The sequence below is a fragment of the Pongo pygmaeus genome, chromosome 6 (genome assembly GCF_028885625.2).
Source record: "Pongo pygmaeus isolate AG05252 chromosome 6, NHGRI_mPonPyg2-v2.0_pri, whole genome shotgun sequence".
NCBI classification, from domain to species: Eukaryota; Metazoa; Chordata; class Mammalia; order Primates; family Hominidae; genus Pongo; species Pongo pygmaeus.
The window spans coordinates 90,469,711-90,484,708 of record NC_072379.2 but is presented as its reverse complement, the minus strand read 5'-3'; positions in this window follow the sequence as shown (position 1 = coordinate 90,484,708).

The following is a 14,998-nucleotide window of genomic DNA, read 5'->3' as shown; positions in this document are numbered from 1 at the left end:
TTCTCATATCCCAGCTCTCTGAGTCCTTTATTATGAGTATTAACAACACATTTACAGAAATTAAAAAGATGTTCACCTATTTTTCCTTCTCCTAGGGTTTTTAATTCTTTTGGATGTTCTTCTCATAACTCTTTTACTGTAAATCTTATGTATCTTTCTCTGATCTCTCTAATAACTTATTTTCTCTATTTTTCCTAGCTCCTCTATTTAGCCCATCTGAGTCCAAACTGAAGGTTCGACATGCTTAAAGAAGGAATGCAACTCACCTCAATGAACTTCATTGACCTGAGGCAGAGAAAGAATACAAGTTTCCACCCAGTCCAAAGAGCAAGACATATCACTCACTTGTGTTAACAATAATAAGGGATCCACACACTCTCCACCCCTTCATGTGTAATGATTTTTATGTATGAAGGACATGTGATTGATGTAATGATGGGTGATATTAAATGACTGTACTTGAACTCATGTCGGATTACATCAGATTGCTTCTATGGACACCTGCATTGAAAGAAAAAAATCCAGATTCCGAAGGTCAATATGATCATTTTCAGAGGTTGTTTGTCTTGCCATCATTTAGCCAATACAGCAACAGACATGACTTGTGTGAAATGGTGATCAGATGATGACAAATTAATTTAATTTTAATTAAGTCGCTTAGTGACTTAGCCATGTGATAAGTCGATGGCAAATAGAAACCTGAATTATACTCCTCTTCGAACACTTCCCCATCTACTACAGCCAGAAATATTTTCTACCACTCCGCAATCCTACTTTTCAGTATCGGCATCTCTCATTTTGTATTTATTATTAATGTTTCATATGATTATGAATTTTTTTAATATTCAAACTGGACAGAGACTTATACAAAATAAAGTTTCAATAAATGTTTGTAGAAAATATTAAGTGCTGAGAGTATGACATCAGTGGCAGATTTATGGAAATTACACTAGTAGGCTAAATGCCTAAGTTATCATTAGTGTGCCTTGAAAGATCCGTTGCCATGAACTAGCTCCCTTATCAATTTCTTTTTATTGAGATGGAGTCTTACTCTGTCGCCCAGGCTGGAGTGTAGTGTTAACAATCCAGGCTCACTGCAACCTCCGCCTCCTGGGTTCCAGCAATTCTCATGCCTCAGCCTCCTGAGTAGCTGGGATTACAGGAGTGCACCAGCACACCAGGCTAATTTTTGTAATTTTAGTAGAAATGGGGTTTCACCACATTGCCTAGGCTGATCTTGAACTTCTGGCCTCAAGTGATCCACCCACCTCAGCCTCCCAAAGTGCTGGGATTATAGGCATGAGCCACCACGCCCGGCCTCCTCTATCAACTTCTAATATATTTAAAACTCCATTAGAGAATCATCTCTCTGAGTAAGTCACTGCCCCCTATTAAAATAAATCTACCATAATAGCACAAGAAATGTTTTCAAATGAATGACAAAATTAAGAGGAGAGAAGACAACTGAGTAAGATAAAGGGAAAGAAGAAAATGAAGTAGCAACTCTTGGAATTCCAGCTTCATGACTTACTAGCTGTGTGGCTTTGAAGAAATACTCCGTTGCTCAAAAACTTTGATTTCTGTGTCATTCAAATAAAGACAAAAACACCATCTTCCTAGGGTTTTTGTAAGAAGAAAATAAGGTAAGATTTGATGTGTGTTTCCTATAAATTGTATTATTTCCCAAATATCCTAATAAAGATGGTCAATGGAGCCAAGATATGAATAAAAATTAAGAACATGAGAGTAAAAGTGATGACTGGAAAGGGCTAGTAATGGACATTGAAAATATATAATAATATGGAAATAATTGTAAGTATTACTTTTAAAGAAATCTATAAAAACAACAAAATTTTGAAGAAAATTGAATAAATTCACATTTAAAGCCAACAACAAACCATATAGCTATTTATTGCAAATATCACAATAGGCTAATATCCTTAATATATAAAGAGCTCATATAAATGGATAAGAAAAAATTCAAAGGTCTAATAGAACTGAGCAAAAGATGCAAACAGGCAATTCATACAAAAAAGTATGTAGTATACTGGTACACAGAAGAAGACATACTGAAATATTCATGCTAACTACAAAGAAATGCAAATTACAACAGCAAAGATATTTTGAAAAATGAGACTATCACATGCTTGCAAGAGTTAAATAAACAAGTGGGAGTTGAAAATTATTCAAATGAATAAGGAAACATACATAAGGAAAACTTAAGTCTGTTTGACTCAGTAGTTCAATTTTAGGAAATCTATCTTAGAGAAATAATTCCAAGCACAGGAAAAAATATCAGCCAAAGGTATTCATTGCTGCTTTATTTTATAACAGTGAAAAATGAGCAGTGACCTGAATACTTAACCACATATATATGGATGAATTAATTATTATACATCCTCTTTAAAAAAGTAGTAATATAAAACGTGCTTACAGGGTTTGTGATAACCTCAGAAAATACCTATGCTAATATGCAAGGAAAAAAGGCAGGGGAAAATTATAACAGCATAATATTCACTATATCAAGCAAATTAATTGGTGTAATATTAGAGATAAAGATATCGAAGTGTCAGAGTGATTATCTTTTAGTGATGAAAGTTAGGTCTGAGTTTTTTACTTTAAATTTTTCTGTATTTGAGAAATTTCCTATATTAAAAGTGTATTATTTTATAATAATTTTTATAAAAGTTTGGAGATGGGGATGAGAATGAATTTTCAGAATCCTGGTTATTAGTATCTATCTCTCAGTGGAGTTTGCTGCTTATTAAGGGACAGTCACATTGAATGAAGGCCAAAATTAACTGGCTAAAACAAGAAACATTGAGAATTCCCAGTATTTTTCATTTATTAATAAGTTTCTCATGTTTCTGAAAATCTTACCCGTGTTTCTAAGAAAAGTGAGAGAGGAAGAAGAGAGAAAGAGGTAGAGATAGAGATTCTCCTTAAGTAATAAGAAAATACATGGGAGACTGAAATAACTGGATTCTAGCTTTGGTCATCAACTGTCTATATAAGTTGGATACATGTTTTTTTTCTAATTACTGTTTTCATATCAGCCTCAAAGAGTTATTGAGAAGATCAAAGCCCTGGAGGTACTTTTCATAACTAAGCACCATATACCTCCACTTGAGGAAGATAATACAGAAGAGAGAAGTCCAATTAAGGACTTCAGTATCATTCTCCTGAAGAATTTAAGTTCTGTGAGGGTAGAAATCTTGCCTCTATTTTTATTTTGTATACAAAATGCAGCACATACTATGTGCTCAATTTCTCCTTTGGGAGACTTAGAGAAATGTCCATTAACAGCATTATTTGACATTTTATAGCTTATCCAAACAAATAAAGATGGACTTAAGCTGGGGAATTATTTTTTTCTTTGATTTTTTTTTTCTTTACTTAATTTGTGTGTGTGTGTGAGACAGGGTCTTGCTCTGTCACCAAGGTTGAAGCGCAGTGGTGCAATCACAGCTCACTGCAGCCTCAACCTCCTGCATTCAAAGGATCTCCCCACATCCTCCTCTCAAGTAGCTGGGACCAAAGGTGTGCACCACCATGCCTGGCTAATTTTTTTTTTTGTAGAGATAGGATCTCACTATGTTGCCCAGGCTGGCTAAAACTTTTATTGATCACTATGTGGCAAGTACTTTGCTAGATGCTGACAACATGAAGATGAGCCGTGTAGAGTTCCTCAAGTTCTGTGTGTATATGTTGTTAGAGGTGAAAACTATTAGGATAATTTTAGCATATAAGGCAACTGTTTTGTTTTCATTTTGTTTTTACAAACAGACTGAACTTATATATCTAAAGTGACCAACTTCCTTTTCAAAGTCAATACCCAAGGAAGCTATATACCAATTTAAATGATGCCTGCCAAGAAATAGTTTGAACTTTTTTGTTGGATTTGTCCTCAGAGTTTACAGAAATACGATTTTAATGTCCTCAATAATTGCAAATTTTGCCTTTTACTGATAAATTTAAGTTTTAGAAACAAGATAACCCAACATTGCAGTGAAGAACATTGGCTTTAGCATCAAACAGATTGGGTTTAAGTTCTGGTCATTTGACACTGGAAAATTTATTTCTTTTGCTGCAACTAAAACTCCTCACTTGTAAAATAAGACGGTGAATGTAAAGCAATTAGCTTAGTACCTGGATGTCTATATTCCGAATGTTTACCTGTGTATATGTTGTTATTGTTAATAGACTAGCAAGTGATTTGCTTAAAAGAAGTTTCAATTAAAAATGAAATCTGGGTATAAAGTAATGAGCCAAATTTTCTCCTGTGCTTAGTAAATTATTCTGAAGATTATTCCTCAGGGAAATTCCTTTGACATTCAACACATATTTGGTTGGAGCAATCCTACTATGTACCTATTTCCTCATTCTCTTAATTTACAACCAAACCCTTTGCCCTAAGATATCAGCACTGAGGAATTCCTGACATAAAAATAATAATATTACCTGAAATGGCTTTTGAATTGCAGAGCTTATAAAAACACCATTTCCCTTTTAGTTTTTTTTTTTTATTGTTTTATGATTCATAGACTTTGAACTTGTTTAATCTCAAATGAACTCTCTCCCAGGAGCAAGGTCAAATTAGTTCAATGAGGTAATGTTCACTCACTTATTTCTTTAGAACACTTAGTATTATTTCACAGGACATATCTATTTAAAATATATTTCCTTATACAAGAAACACTGCTAGCAGACCAATGAACAGTTGGTTAGATCTGACTTTACAGTTTTAAGTTAGGAAATATTTATTAGGAAATATTTAATTTGTATTGGAAATTCATTCATGGACTCAACAGTATTAATCAAGTACCCTGTATATGTCATGTATTACTCTAAGTGCTTCATATATATCCATGAGCAAAACACACAAAAATCCCTGCTTAGGTAGAACTTGTATTTGGTGGTAAGAGTAGGCAGATAGATAACAACACAGTAAATAAGTGATTTTGTATGTTAAAAAGAGTAAAGTGTTATGGTGAAAAACAGAGCAGGGGAAGGAGAGTGGAAGTGCCAGGTGGGCAAAGTTTACAATTTTAAGTAGGATAGTCAGGGCAGACCTCATTAAGGAGATAACTTTGAGCCAAGACAGAATAGAGTTGAAGGAAAGTTTTGAGTGGTGCCATTAATATATTGGAGATCCTTGAATACTAATAATTTTAAGGTTATTTCTTTAAAATGATTTCTAGCATAGGGTAATTACATGCTCTAGTTTTTCTCTCTGGATTCATAATGTTTGAGCTTGCAAGAGAATGTAGAGGTCATCTTATCCACTTCCTTCACTACTCTGAGTCTCTGAAATGCCAAAGAACTTGACCAAAGCCACACATTCAGCTAGAAAGAGGGCCAAGTTAACAACACAGGTTTTCTGACACTGAGCTTGCTGTTCATTCTATCATATTGACAGGGGGATTCTAACAGTGAGGATTTTAGATTGGCTAGCCTGGGAATCCATGCTAAGGGGACAGGCGCAATCACATTCTCTAGCTATTTTACTTCACTTTTGCATCAGTTTTCTGTCAACTTGATTTTATTTTTGCTCTTGACCAGCCAGACCAGCTTATTTTAATGATCATTCTTCAGGATCCAGCAGAAGGGCTGTAGGTCCTAGAGTACATTTTATCTACTTGCCTTAGTGGTATCTGTTGTCCAAGTATCAGATACCAAAGATGGCCAACTGAGGCCTGAGGTGGCTTTTAAGGTGCAAGATTTGAAAAAAAAAAAAAAATGTGAACGAATTGCTATTACAAGTTGCACTTTGATTGTAATTAGTAATAAAAATTTATGTAAAATACCTAAAACTATATTAACACTTAGAAAATAAGGTAATGAGGCTAACGGTAGTGTAGAAACACTAGCAAAACTTAATTTATCGCACGACCTTTTCTTGAGACACAGATGAATTCTGATTCATATCTTTTTGTTGATTTCCCTTGCGTGTCTTTTCCAGTGAGATATTTTGTAATTCTGCCAAATATTTGACTGTATTGTCTCTACTGTTTGAATAATATGCCCTGACCTTGTAGTGGTGTTCCTTCTAATTGGCAACAAGTCATACTGCAGTGTTCTTACGTAGGAACTAGCTTTTTCTTTCTTTCTTTTTATTTTCTCAGCCAGGGTCTTGCTTGGTCACCCAGGCTGTATTGCAATGGTGCAGTCATTGCTCTCTGTGGCCTCCAACTGTTGAGCTTAAGTGATCCTCCCATCTCGGCCTCCAGAGTAGCTGGGACTACATACTACCACACCTGGCTTTTTTTTTTTCTCAGAGCTAGAGTCTTCCTGTGTAGCCCAGGCTAGTCTTGAAATTCTGGCAATCTTCTTTCAAGTGTTCATCCTGCTTCAGGCTCCCAAAATGCTGGGATTACAGGAGTCAGCCACTGCATCTGGCCTGTTCTTTTTGTTTTACTTGAATACTATGCATTACAATCAAAGTAGTCATGCAGGCCGGGTTTATCCTTATTACCATTTCATCATGTGGCAAAGGCAAACCTTCTTACTCTACTATAGTCAAGTTTTCCTTATTCTCCATCATCTTTGTTACTGTTTAAGACAAATAATTATAAAAATTATGTTGCAGAAATTGCCACTTGAGTGGCTCTATGCATCTCATATTTGAGAATTGCCCAAACAGAACTCTTAATCCTGCCCCCACATTGGCTTCTCATTCAGCATGCATATCTAAGTACATAACACCACTATTTACTTTGTGTCAGAAACCTGGAGGAAGGGGAGAGGTTATTGCTAGCATCCCCTTTTCCCTTATTGTCTCTATCCAATTTGAATCCAGCGTCTTCTCAACAATGACAATAACTTTGTCCAAACCACTATATCCACCATCCATTTTCTCTTACTTGGGCTACTTTAACTAGTTTCTCCACATTTACTCTGGTCTTCTTCTAATTCACTCCCTTCGTAACAGCCAAAGTAATTTGTAAAACCTACATAGGGCCATATCATATCCATGGGTAAGGCCTGCAAGGGCTTCCCACTGCTCTCAGGTTCAATTCCAAAGGTCCTCAATAATCTGTCTTCTGCTTACCTCTATAGCCTCAGGCCACTTCTCCCCTTATTCCTTCATGATCCAGCCACACCAGTCTTCTGTCAGCTCCTTGGAGCTTTGCTAGGCTCTATATTGCATAATGCTGAGGTTTGGGCTTCTATTGATCCTATCACCCAGAGTGCCCATTAGGATGTTTTTCAGCCCTTGCTCTCCTCCCTTCCTCCCTCGTTTTCAGGTTCCAAGTCTCTACTGTTTTCATCTTTATGTCTATGAAGACCCAAGGTTTAGCTCCAACTTACAAATAAGAACATGTGATATTTGATTTTCTTTTTCTGCATTAATTTGCTTAGGATAATGGCCTCCAGCTGCATCCACATTGCAGCAAAGGACATGATTTTTTTTTTTAGGGCTGTGTAGAATTCTGTGGTGTAGATGTACCACATTTTCTTTATCCAATCCACTGTTAAAAAGTACGTAGGTTGATTACGTCTTTGCTAGAAAATAGCATATATTTTAAGAATATATTTTTAAATGCTTACAGCAAGTCTGAATTACTTGATTTATGCAGATTTGAGTTTTAGTTTTATGCATCTGTTGCAAATAAAATAATCAGAGTATGAAGTTTCTCAAAGGAATTGTTTTTTATTATATTATATTATTTTATTTTAGATTTTCATAGCATGCTGCAGATGGCTTCTGCACTCCAGTTCTAAGAATTTTATAACAACTAAATTTAACAAATATTTATAGAGCAATTGCACTGAGCATGCTAGATATAGAGATAAATTTAATTATTGACCTTAAAGGAGCTTCTAATACACTTGAGGAGAGAAAATAAAACAACTAATTTTTATTGAGCTCTAAAGTCAGGTTTTCCCACTGAATCTTGGCACAGGTAGTATTATGATTATCTACATTTTAAAGAAGAGGGAACTAAGATTCAATGAGTTACAAAGTGAGTGGCAAGACTGATTTGTTTGAGCTTCTTATAGATTCTGGATATTAGTCCTTTGTTGAATGCATAATTTACAAATATTTTCTCCCATTCTGTAGGTTGTCTGTTTATTCTGATGATTGTTTCTTTTGTTGTGCAGAAGCTTTTTAGTTTAATTAGGTACCATTTATTTATTTTCATTTTAGTTGAATTTGCTTTTAGGGTCTTAGTCATAAATTCTTTGTCTAGGCCAATGTCCAGAAGAGTTTTTCCTAGGTTTCCTTCTAGAATTTTTATGGTTTCAGGTCCTAGACATAAGTATTTAATCCATGTTGAGTTAATTTTTATATATGGTGAGAGATAGGGATCCAGTTTCATTCTTCTACATGTGACTATCCAATTTTCTCAGCACCATTTATTGAATAGTGTGTCCTTTCCCCACTCACGATTTTGTGTACTTTGTCAAAGATCAGTTGGTTGCAAGTATTTGGCTTTATTTCTGGGGTCTCTATTCTGTTCTATTGGTCTATGTATCTACTTTTATACCAGTACCATGCTGTTTTGGTTACTATAATCATATAGTATAATTTGAAGTTGGGTAATGCGATGCTTCCAGATTTGTTCTTTTTGCTTAGGATTGCTTTGGCTATTTGTGTTCCTTTTTGGTTTCATATAAATTTTAGGATTGTTTTTTCTAATTCTATGGAAAGTGATGTTGGTATTTTGATAGGAATTGCACTGAACTTTTGGATTACTTTGGGCAGTATTTTCATTTTCACAGTATTTATTTTTCTAATCCGTGAGCATGGGATGTATTTCCATTTGTTTGTGCCATCTATGATTTCTTTCAGCAGTGTTTCATAGTTGTTCCTTTAGAGATCTTTCACCTCCTTGGTTAAGAATATTCCTAGGTTTTGGTGGGTTGTTTTTTGTTTGTTTGTATCTATTGTAAGGGGGATTGGGTTCTTGATTTGATTCTCAGCTTGGTCATTGGTGCATAGCAGTGCTACTGATTTATGTACATTGATTTTGTAAACTGAGACTTTACTAAATTTATTTATCAGATGTAGAAGCATTTTGGAGGAGTCTTTAGGGTTTTCTAGGCATAAGACCATATCATTGATGAGATAATTTGGCTTCCTCTTTTCCAATTTGAATGTCTTTTCTTTTTTTTTTTTTTTTTTTTTTTTTTGCCTGATTGCTCTGGCAAGGACTTTCGATTTCTCAAAATTTAAAAGAGAACTACCAATTGGCCCAGCAATCCCATTACCAGGTATACACCCAAAGGAGAATAAATTGTTCTACCGAAAAGATATATGTGCTCATATGTTCATTGCAGTGCTGTTCACAATAACAAAGACATAGGATCAACCAAGATGCCCATCAATGGTGGACTAATAAAGAAAATGTGACACATATACACCATGGAATACTACACAGCCATAAAAAAGAACAAAATCATGTCTTTTGCTGCAACAAGGCCATTATCTTAAGTGAATTAACACAGAAACAGAAAACCAAATACCACATGCTTTCATTTATAAATGGGAGCCAAATATTGGATACTCACAGACATAAAGATGTCAACAATAGATACTGGAGTCTACTAAAGAGGGAGAGAGGGAGGGGAGCAAGAGTTGATCTATTGGGAACTATGCTCACTACCTGGGCAATGGGATCTTTCACAACCTTAACCTCAGCATTATACAATATATCCATGTAACAAACCTGCACATATACCCTCCGTATCTAAAATAAAAGTTGAGATTATTTTTAAAATACTTCCCTTAGCCATAAAACCTATGTTCCTTTAGTCAAAAATGGATCTATAAAAGGAAATTACCAGTTTGGGAAAGTTTATTCTTATTGATTAATCTAGACAAACTTGGTTTGTGTTAAATTATCCTTTGGTTTTATGATAATATTTAATATCCTCTATTTTTGGACACACAATTCTAAATCTTTTATTTTTTTAATTTATGAAGCTAGTTCTCTACTATAAACCAAAATAATTATAATATGATGAGTGAAGAATCTCATGCCTGTAATCCCAGTGCTTTGAGAGGCCAAAGCAGGAAGATTGCTTGAGGCCAGGAGCTCAAGACAAGCCTGTGCAACATAGTGAGACCCTGTCTCTAAAGAAAAATTAACAAATTAGCCAGATGTGGTGGCATGCACCTGTATTCTTAACTACCAGGGATGTTGAGGCAGGAAGATTACTTAAGCCCAGAAATTTGAGGTTACAGTGAGCAATCATGCCACTGCACTACAGCCTGAGCAACAGAGCAAGACTCTATCTCAGAAAAGAAAGAAAAAAGGAAAGAAAGAAAGAAGAAAGAGAGAAAGAGAAAGAAAGGGAAAGAAACAAGCTTGGCTGATATTTATATGTGATAGATTACAGCATTTTCTAGTTTATGGCATTTCAGTTCATGACCTTGCATCACAAAGCATCAGATTAAATAAAGATATTTTTCAAGATGAATCTTGTGTAACAAGAGTGTTGCAATCTAAAATAAAGCAAACTGAGATGTGTTAATAGTCAGCCTGTTTAGATACTTAGAATTACTATTGGCTTTGGCTTTTATTCTTGTTACATTGTTTCCTATCTCTCCTGCTAATATCCAGTTAAATAGCATGTTTAGGTACTTATAATAATTACTAATGGCTTTGCCTTTTATTTTTTTGTTTGTTTGTTTTTGTGTGTGTGTGGTTTTTTTTTTTGTCTTTTGTTTTTTGGGTTTTTTTTCGGGCTGGGGGACGGAGTTATGCTCTGCTGCCCAGGCTGGAGTGCAGTGGCGCCATCTCGGCTCACTGCAAGCTCTGCCTCCCAGGTTCATGCCATTCTCCTGCCTCAGCCTCTCGAGTAGCTGGACTAGAGGTGCCTGCCACCATGCCCTGCTAATTTTTTTGTATTTTTAGTAGAGACGGGGTTTCACCGTGTTAGCCAGGATGGTCTTGATCTCCTGACCCGCCCGCTTCGGCCTCCCAAAGTGATGGAATTACAGGTGTGAGCCCCTGCGCCCAGTCTTGCCTTTTATTCTTATTGCATTGTTTTTTATCTCTCCTGCTACACTATACATTCACAAAGGAAGGAGTTCTGTCTATCTTGTCCACTTCTATAATCCCCAAAAGCCTCTGCACAGAGTAAGGGCTTCATCAATATTGGTTCAATTAATGGATAAATAAGGTTGTGCTGTGTGTTTAGTCCACTGAGAGTTAACAAGAGGCCAGTGTGGCTGGAGTGGAGTAACCAAAGGAAAAGAGCAGTAGGAGATGATGTCAGAGAAGTGACATATGGTTAGATCCTGCAGGGTGTGTAGGCTATCTTGAGGACTTCGTCACTCTGAGTGAGAGAGAAAACCACTGAAGAGTTTGGAGCAGAGAAGTAACATAATCTCATCACTTTGGCTACTAAATTGAAATCAGACTGTAGGGAGCCAAGGGCAGAAACAGCTGGAAGCTGGGAAGCTCTTCCAATGATCCAGGTGAGCCCAGGGGAATGTAATAGTGGGAATAATGAAAAGTGCTTAGATTCTGGATATAAGGATTTGAGGGTAGCACCAACAAGATTGCAAAAGTCCTTACATGCCATGATAATGTAATTTGTCGACTTTGTGATACAGTTGTTAAAATATCCTATTAATAAGAAGTGATCAAAGGAGGAAGGAAAAGAAGGGTAAGAAGCCATATCAGAATCTCTAGGGTTTAAGTTTGAAAGGTACATTTAATCTGATTTTCTATTGGAAAAAAAACGATTTTTGAACACAAACTACAGAAAGTAAAAATCTATCAAATATTTTTTCCTGATGGGGATGGTGAGATATTCAGAAGACTGAGAAAACAAGCATTGAGGAGAGCATAACAACCTCATGCGTGGCTTTGCTAATACTTAAGTTCATAGTAAATAGAAGGTACAATGTATACCTTTATAGCTATTGCCTAGTATAAGATGCTTTAAGGTAGATTTTAACATAAAGTTATGTTTTATAGTAGTGGTATAAAATAATAAGTATCTACCTTCTAAAATTATGTACCTGAGTGTTATTTATATCCAAAATGGTATTGTCTATTACTCGGAATAATAAGATATCTTAAATATCAGTATTCTTGGCTATTGTTAGTTTGTTGTGATTTCTGCATTGTGAGGCTTTGGATATCTTGTGCAGAGTGAATATATATAAGAAAAGGATGAAGATAATCCAAGAAACCCTTTTTGTCAAACCTGAAAGACTATAAAGCGCTTGTTATAAGACTATGAAGAAGGGGAAATATGTGATAAGGAGTGATGGATGTTTTGTTCAATCTGGAGCTGACACAATTTCTTGGTTTTGTTTTGTTTTAGGCAGAAACAATGTTAAGGTCAAAATCATGGAGCTCTTGCCAAGCCACCAGACTTGATATTCACCGAAATATCTTAAGTAATAGCTAACAATTGTGCAGCACTTGCTACACATCATGCCCTAAGAGTTTTGTTTATGATCATGGTATCTCCCCACCAGGTAAATGTCAAGAGTTTCATTAGTTACTCGTTTATCTTGTCCCAGCTCCTGTGAAATTACCATATGTACTATCATTATTATCCCAACCTTAGAGATCAGAGAACCGAAGTACATAGAAATTATACAGTTTTCCCAAGGTCATATAATTCATGAAAAACAAAGCTAAAAGCCATTTGTATATGCTCTTCCCTTGTGATAAGGGCAGCTAGAATTGGTCTAAAGACCAACTGGTCTTTTCCCTTGTGATAAGAAACCAATTGGTCTCTTCCCTTGTGATAAGGGCAGCTAGAATTGGTCTGTCTCTTCATCTAAGAGATAGCAAGCAAGCTTGCACAAGTTATTGGTGAGGCCTAGTAGGGAATGGGTTTGTGTGGCAAGGGGAGGGGAGATGAGCTCATGGGAGTGGGATATAAGTTGATTTGGGTTATATATTCTATGTAGCCCATGAAATTAGAATTCTGCCTGAACCTGCAATCTGGGAATCACAAAATTAGTAAAATGAGATTATATAGATAGGTTGACTTGGATACCTTTAAGTGGTTGAAGACATGGATCTGTTTGCTAAATTTCACTTAAGGGAAGAGAGAACTCACGCATAACCAGGCAATCTTATACTCAGATATTCCCTTTAAAAATTGTCAGTTGTCCAAAAAATTCTTATCTGTTCTCCAATGTATTTTTCTTTTTGATAGAAGATAACAGTGCCCCAGAAAACCAAAACTTTGGTAACGTGTATGTCAAGGATCTCCATATATTATAAAGGAGATGTTTTCTGAGAACCTCACTGTGTTAAAGGTTAGAAAACATTTAACAATGACAACATATGTCCTTCTCATCTGAGGCAAAACACAGCACATTGTTGAAAAAGGAGCAGAGTGATTATTGTTTGTCTTCTTCTGTAGAGTACAACTAGGCTCAATACATGAGATTGCACATTACTGCCACCTATTAGCAGGAACTTACTAAAGTTTTAAAACAAGAACTAGAGCTTCCAATCACAAAGACTATAGTCCTAAGTCTTTAGGGAAACTAAAGAAATCTTGCATTTGGAGTGCTGTCAAATCATTTTGGGGCAGCACTTTCTACTTAATGTTCCCCACCACTCTCCACATGGCAGCCAGAATGAACATTTCAAAACTCAGATCTGATCTTGTGAGACTTTGGTTTCAAACTGTTCCAAGGGCTTCTCAACATTCTTAGGATAAAGATGAAAATGTTTAATGTGATCAGTGAGCCTGTGAATAAAACAAATCCTATCTTCCTCTCTGGCCTTCTGTCTAGCCATACCCTCCTGATCCTCCTTACTGTCTGAGCTCCAGCCACATTAACTTCAGGCACAGTGTATTTCCTCCAGCCACAGGCCATTTGTACATACCCTTCCTCTGCCTGGATAGTTTCTCCTACTTCGAGCTGCTTTACCTAGTTCACTCCTATTCTTTCTTCATACCAGAGTTCAGTCATTACTTCCTTCCCTGGCACCTTGCAGGGCAAGAGTGTTGTCTAATTCCAGGGGCCCTGTTGACATTATCTTCTGTAGGAATAGTGCCTCCTGGAGTCCTGCCCCAACTTCTTTTATATGTTCTTCTGTCCTTTGGAACATTTATCATACTGTATAAGTATGTATGTGTTGATTTCTTCATGTTTCAATACCTCTCTCTCCCATCTAAATCTTAAGCTCTATGAGAGCAGGAATTTTTGCTCACCATTGTACACCCACAATCTAGCATAGTGTCTGTCACATAATGGGCAACTAAAAAATATTTATTGAATAAGTAAATACAACAAATGTTTGGAGACTACCAGGAGGTTAATAGTCTCTTTGAATTTAGCTGTATCCAAATTCCTGTAAGCCTATCAATAGAAATAGTTTCGGTTGGGGAAGACAATGCCAGGTTAACAGACACTTAAAATACTTCTCTGTAGAGAATGTGTTCCTTCTTTCACCACTGTGGTTCGCAGATTTCTAAAATGGTCCTCATGATCTTGGATCCTTGGTATTACTCCTGTGATTACATTACTTTGCACAGCAAAGGGATCTTGCAGATGTAATTAAGGTTACTAATTAGTTGACCTTGAGATAGGGAGATTATCTAGGTAGGCAAAATCTAATCACATAAGCCCTTTAAAAGCAGAGAGAATTCTTTAGTTAGGGGTAGAAGAAGTCAGAAATTTGAATCATGAAATTTGATAAATGGAGGAAGCCATATGCAATGGGCTTCACAGCAACACTCAGTCAAGAGCCAGCCAGAAATCAGGGACCTCAGTCTTACAACTACAACGGGATTCTACCAACAACTCGAATGAGCTTGGAAGTAGATTCTTTTTCAGAGTCTCCAGCTGAGGATATAGCTTAACTGAAACCTTCATTTCAGCCTTAGGAGCCCCTGAGCAGAAAACCCACCTGTACTGTGCCAGACTTCTGATCTACAGAACTTTCAGCTAATAAATGGGTGTTTTTAAACCATTCTGTTTGTGTAATTTGTTATACAACAATAGAAAACTAATATAACCGTTAAACATTCGCTTCCAAATTCGTCAATATATATTTGAGAA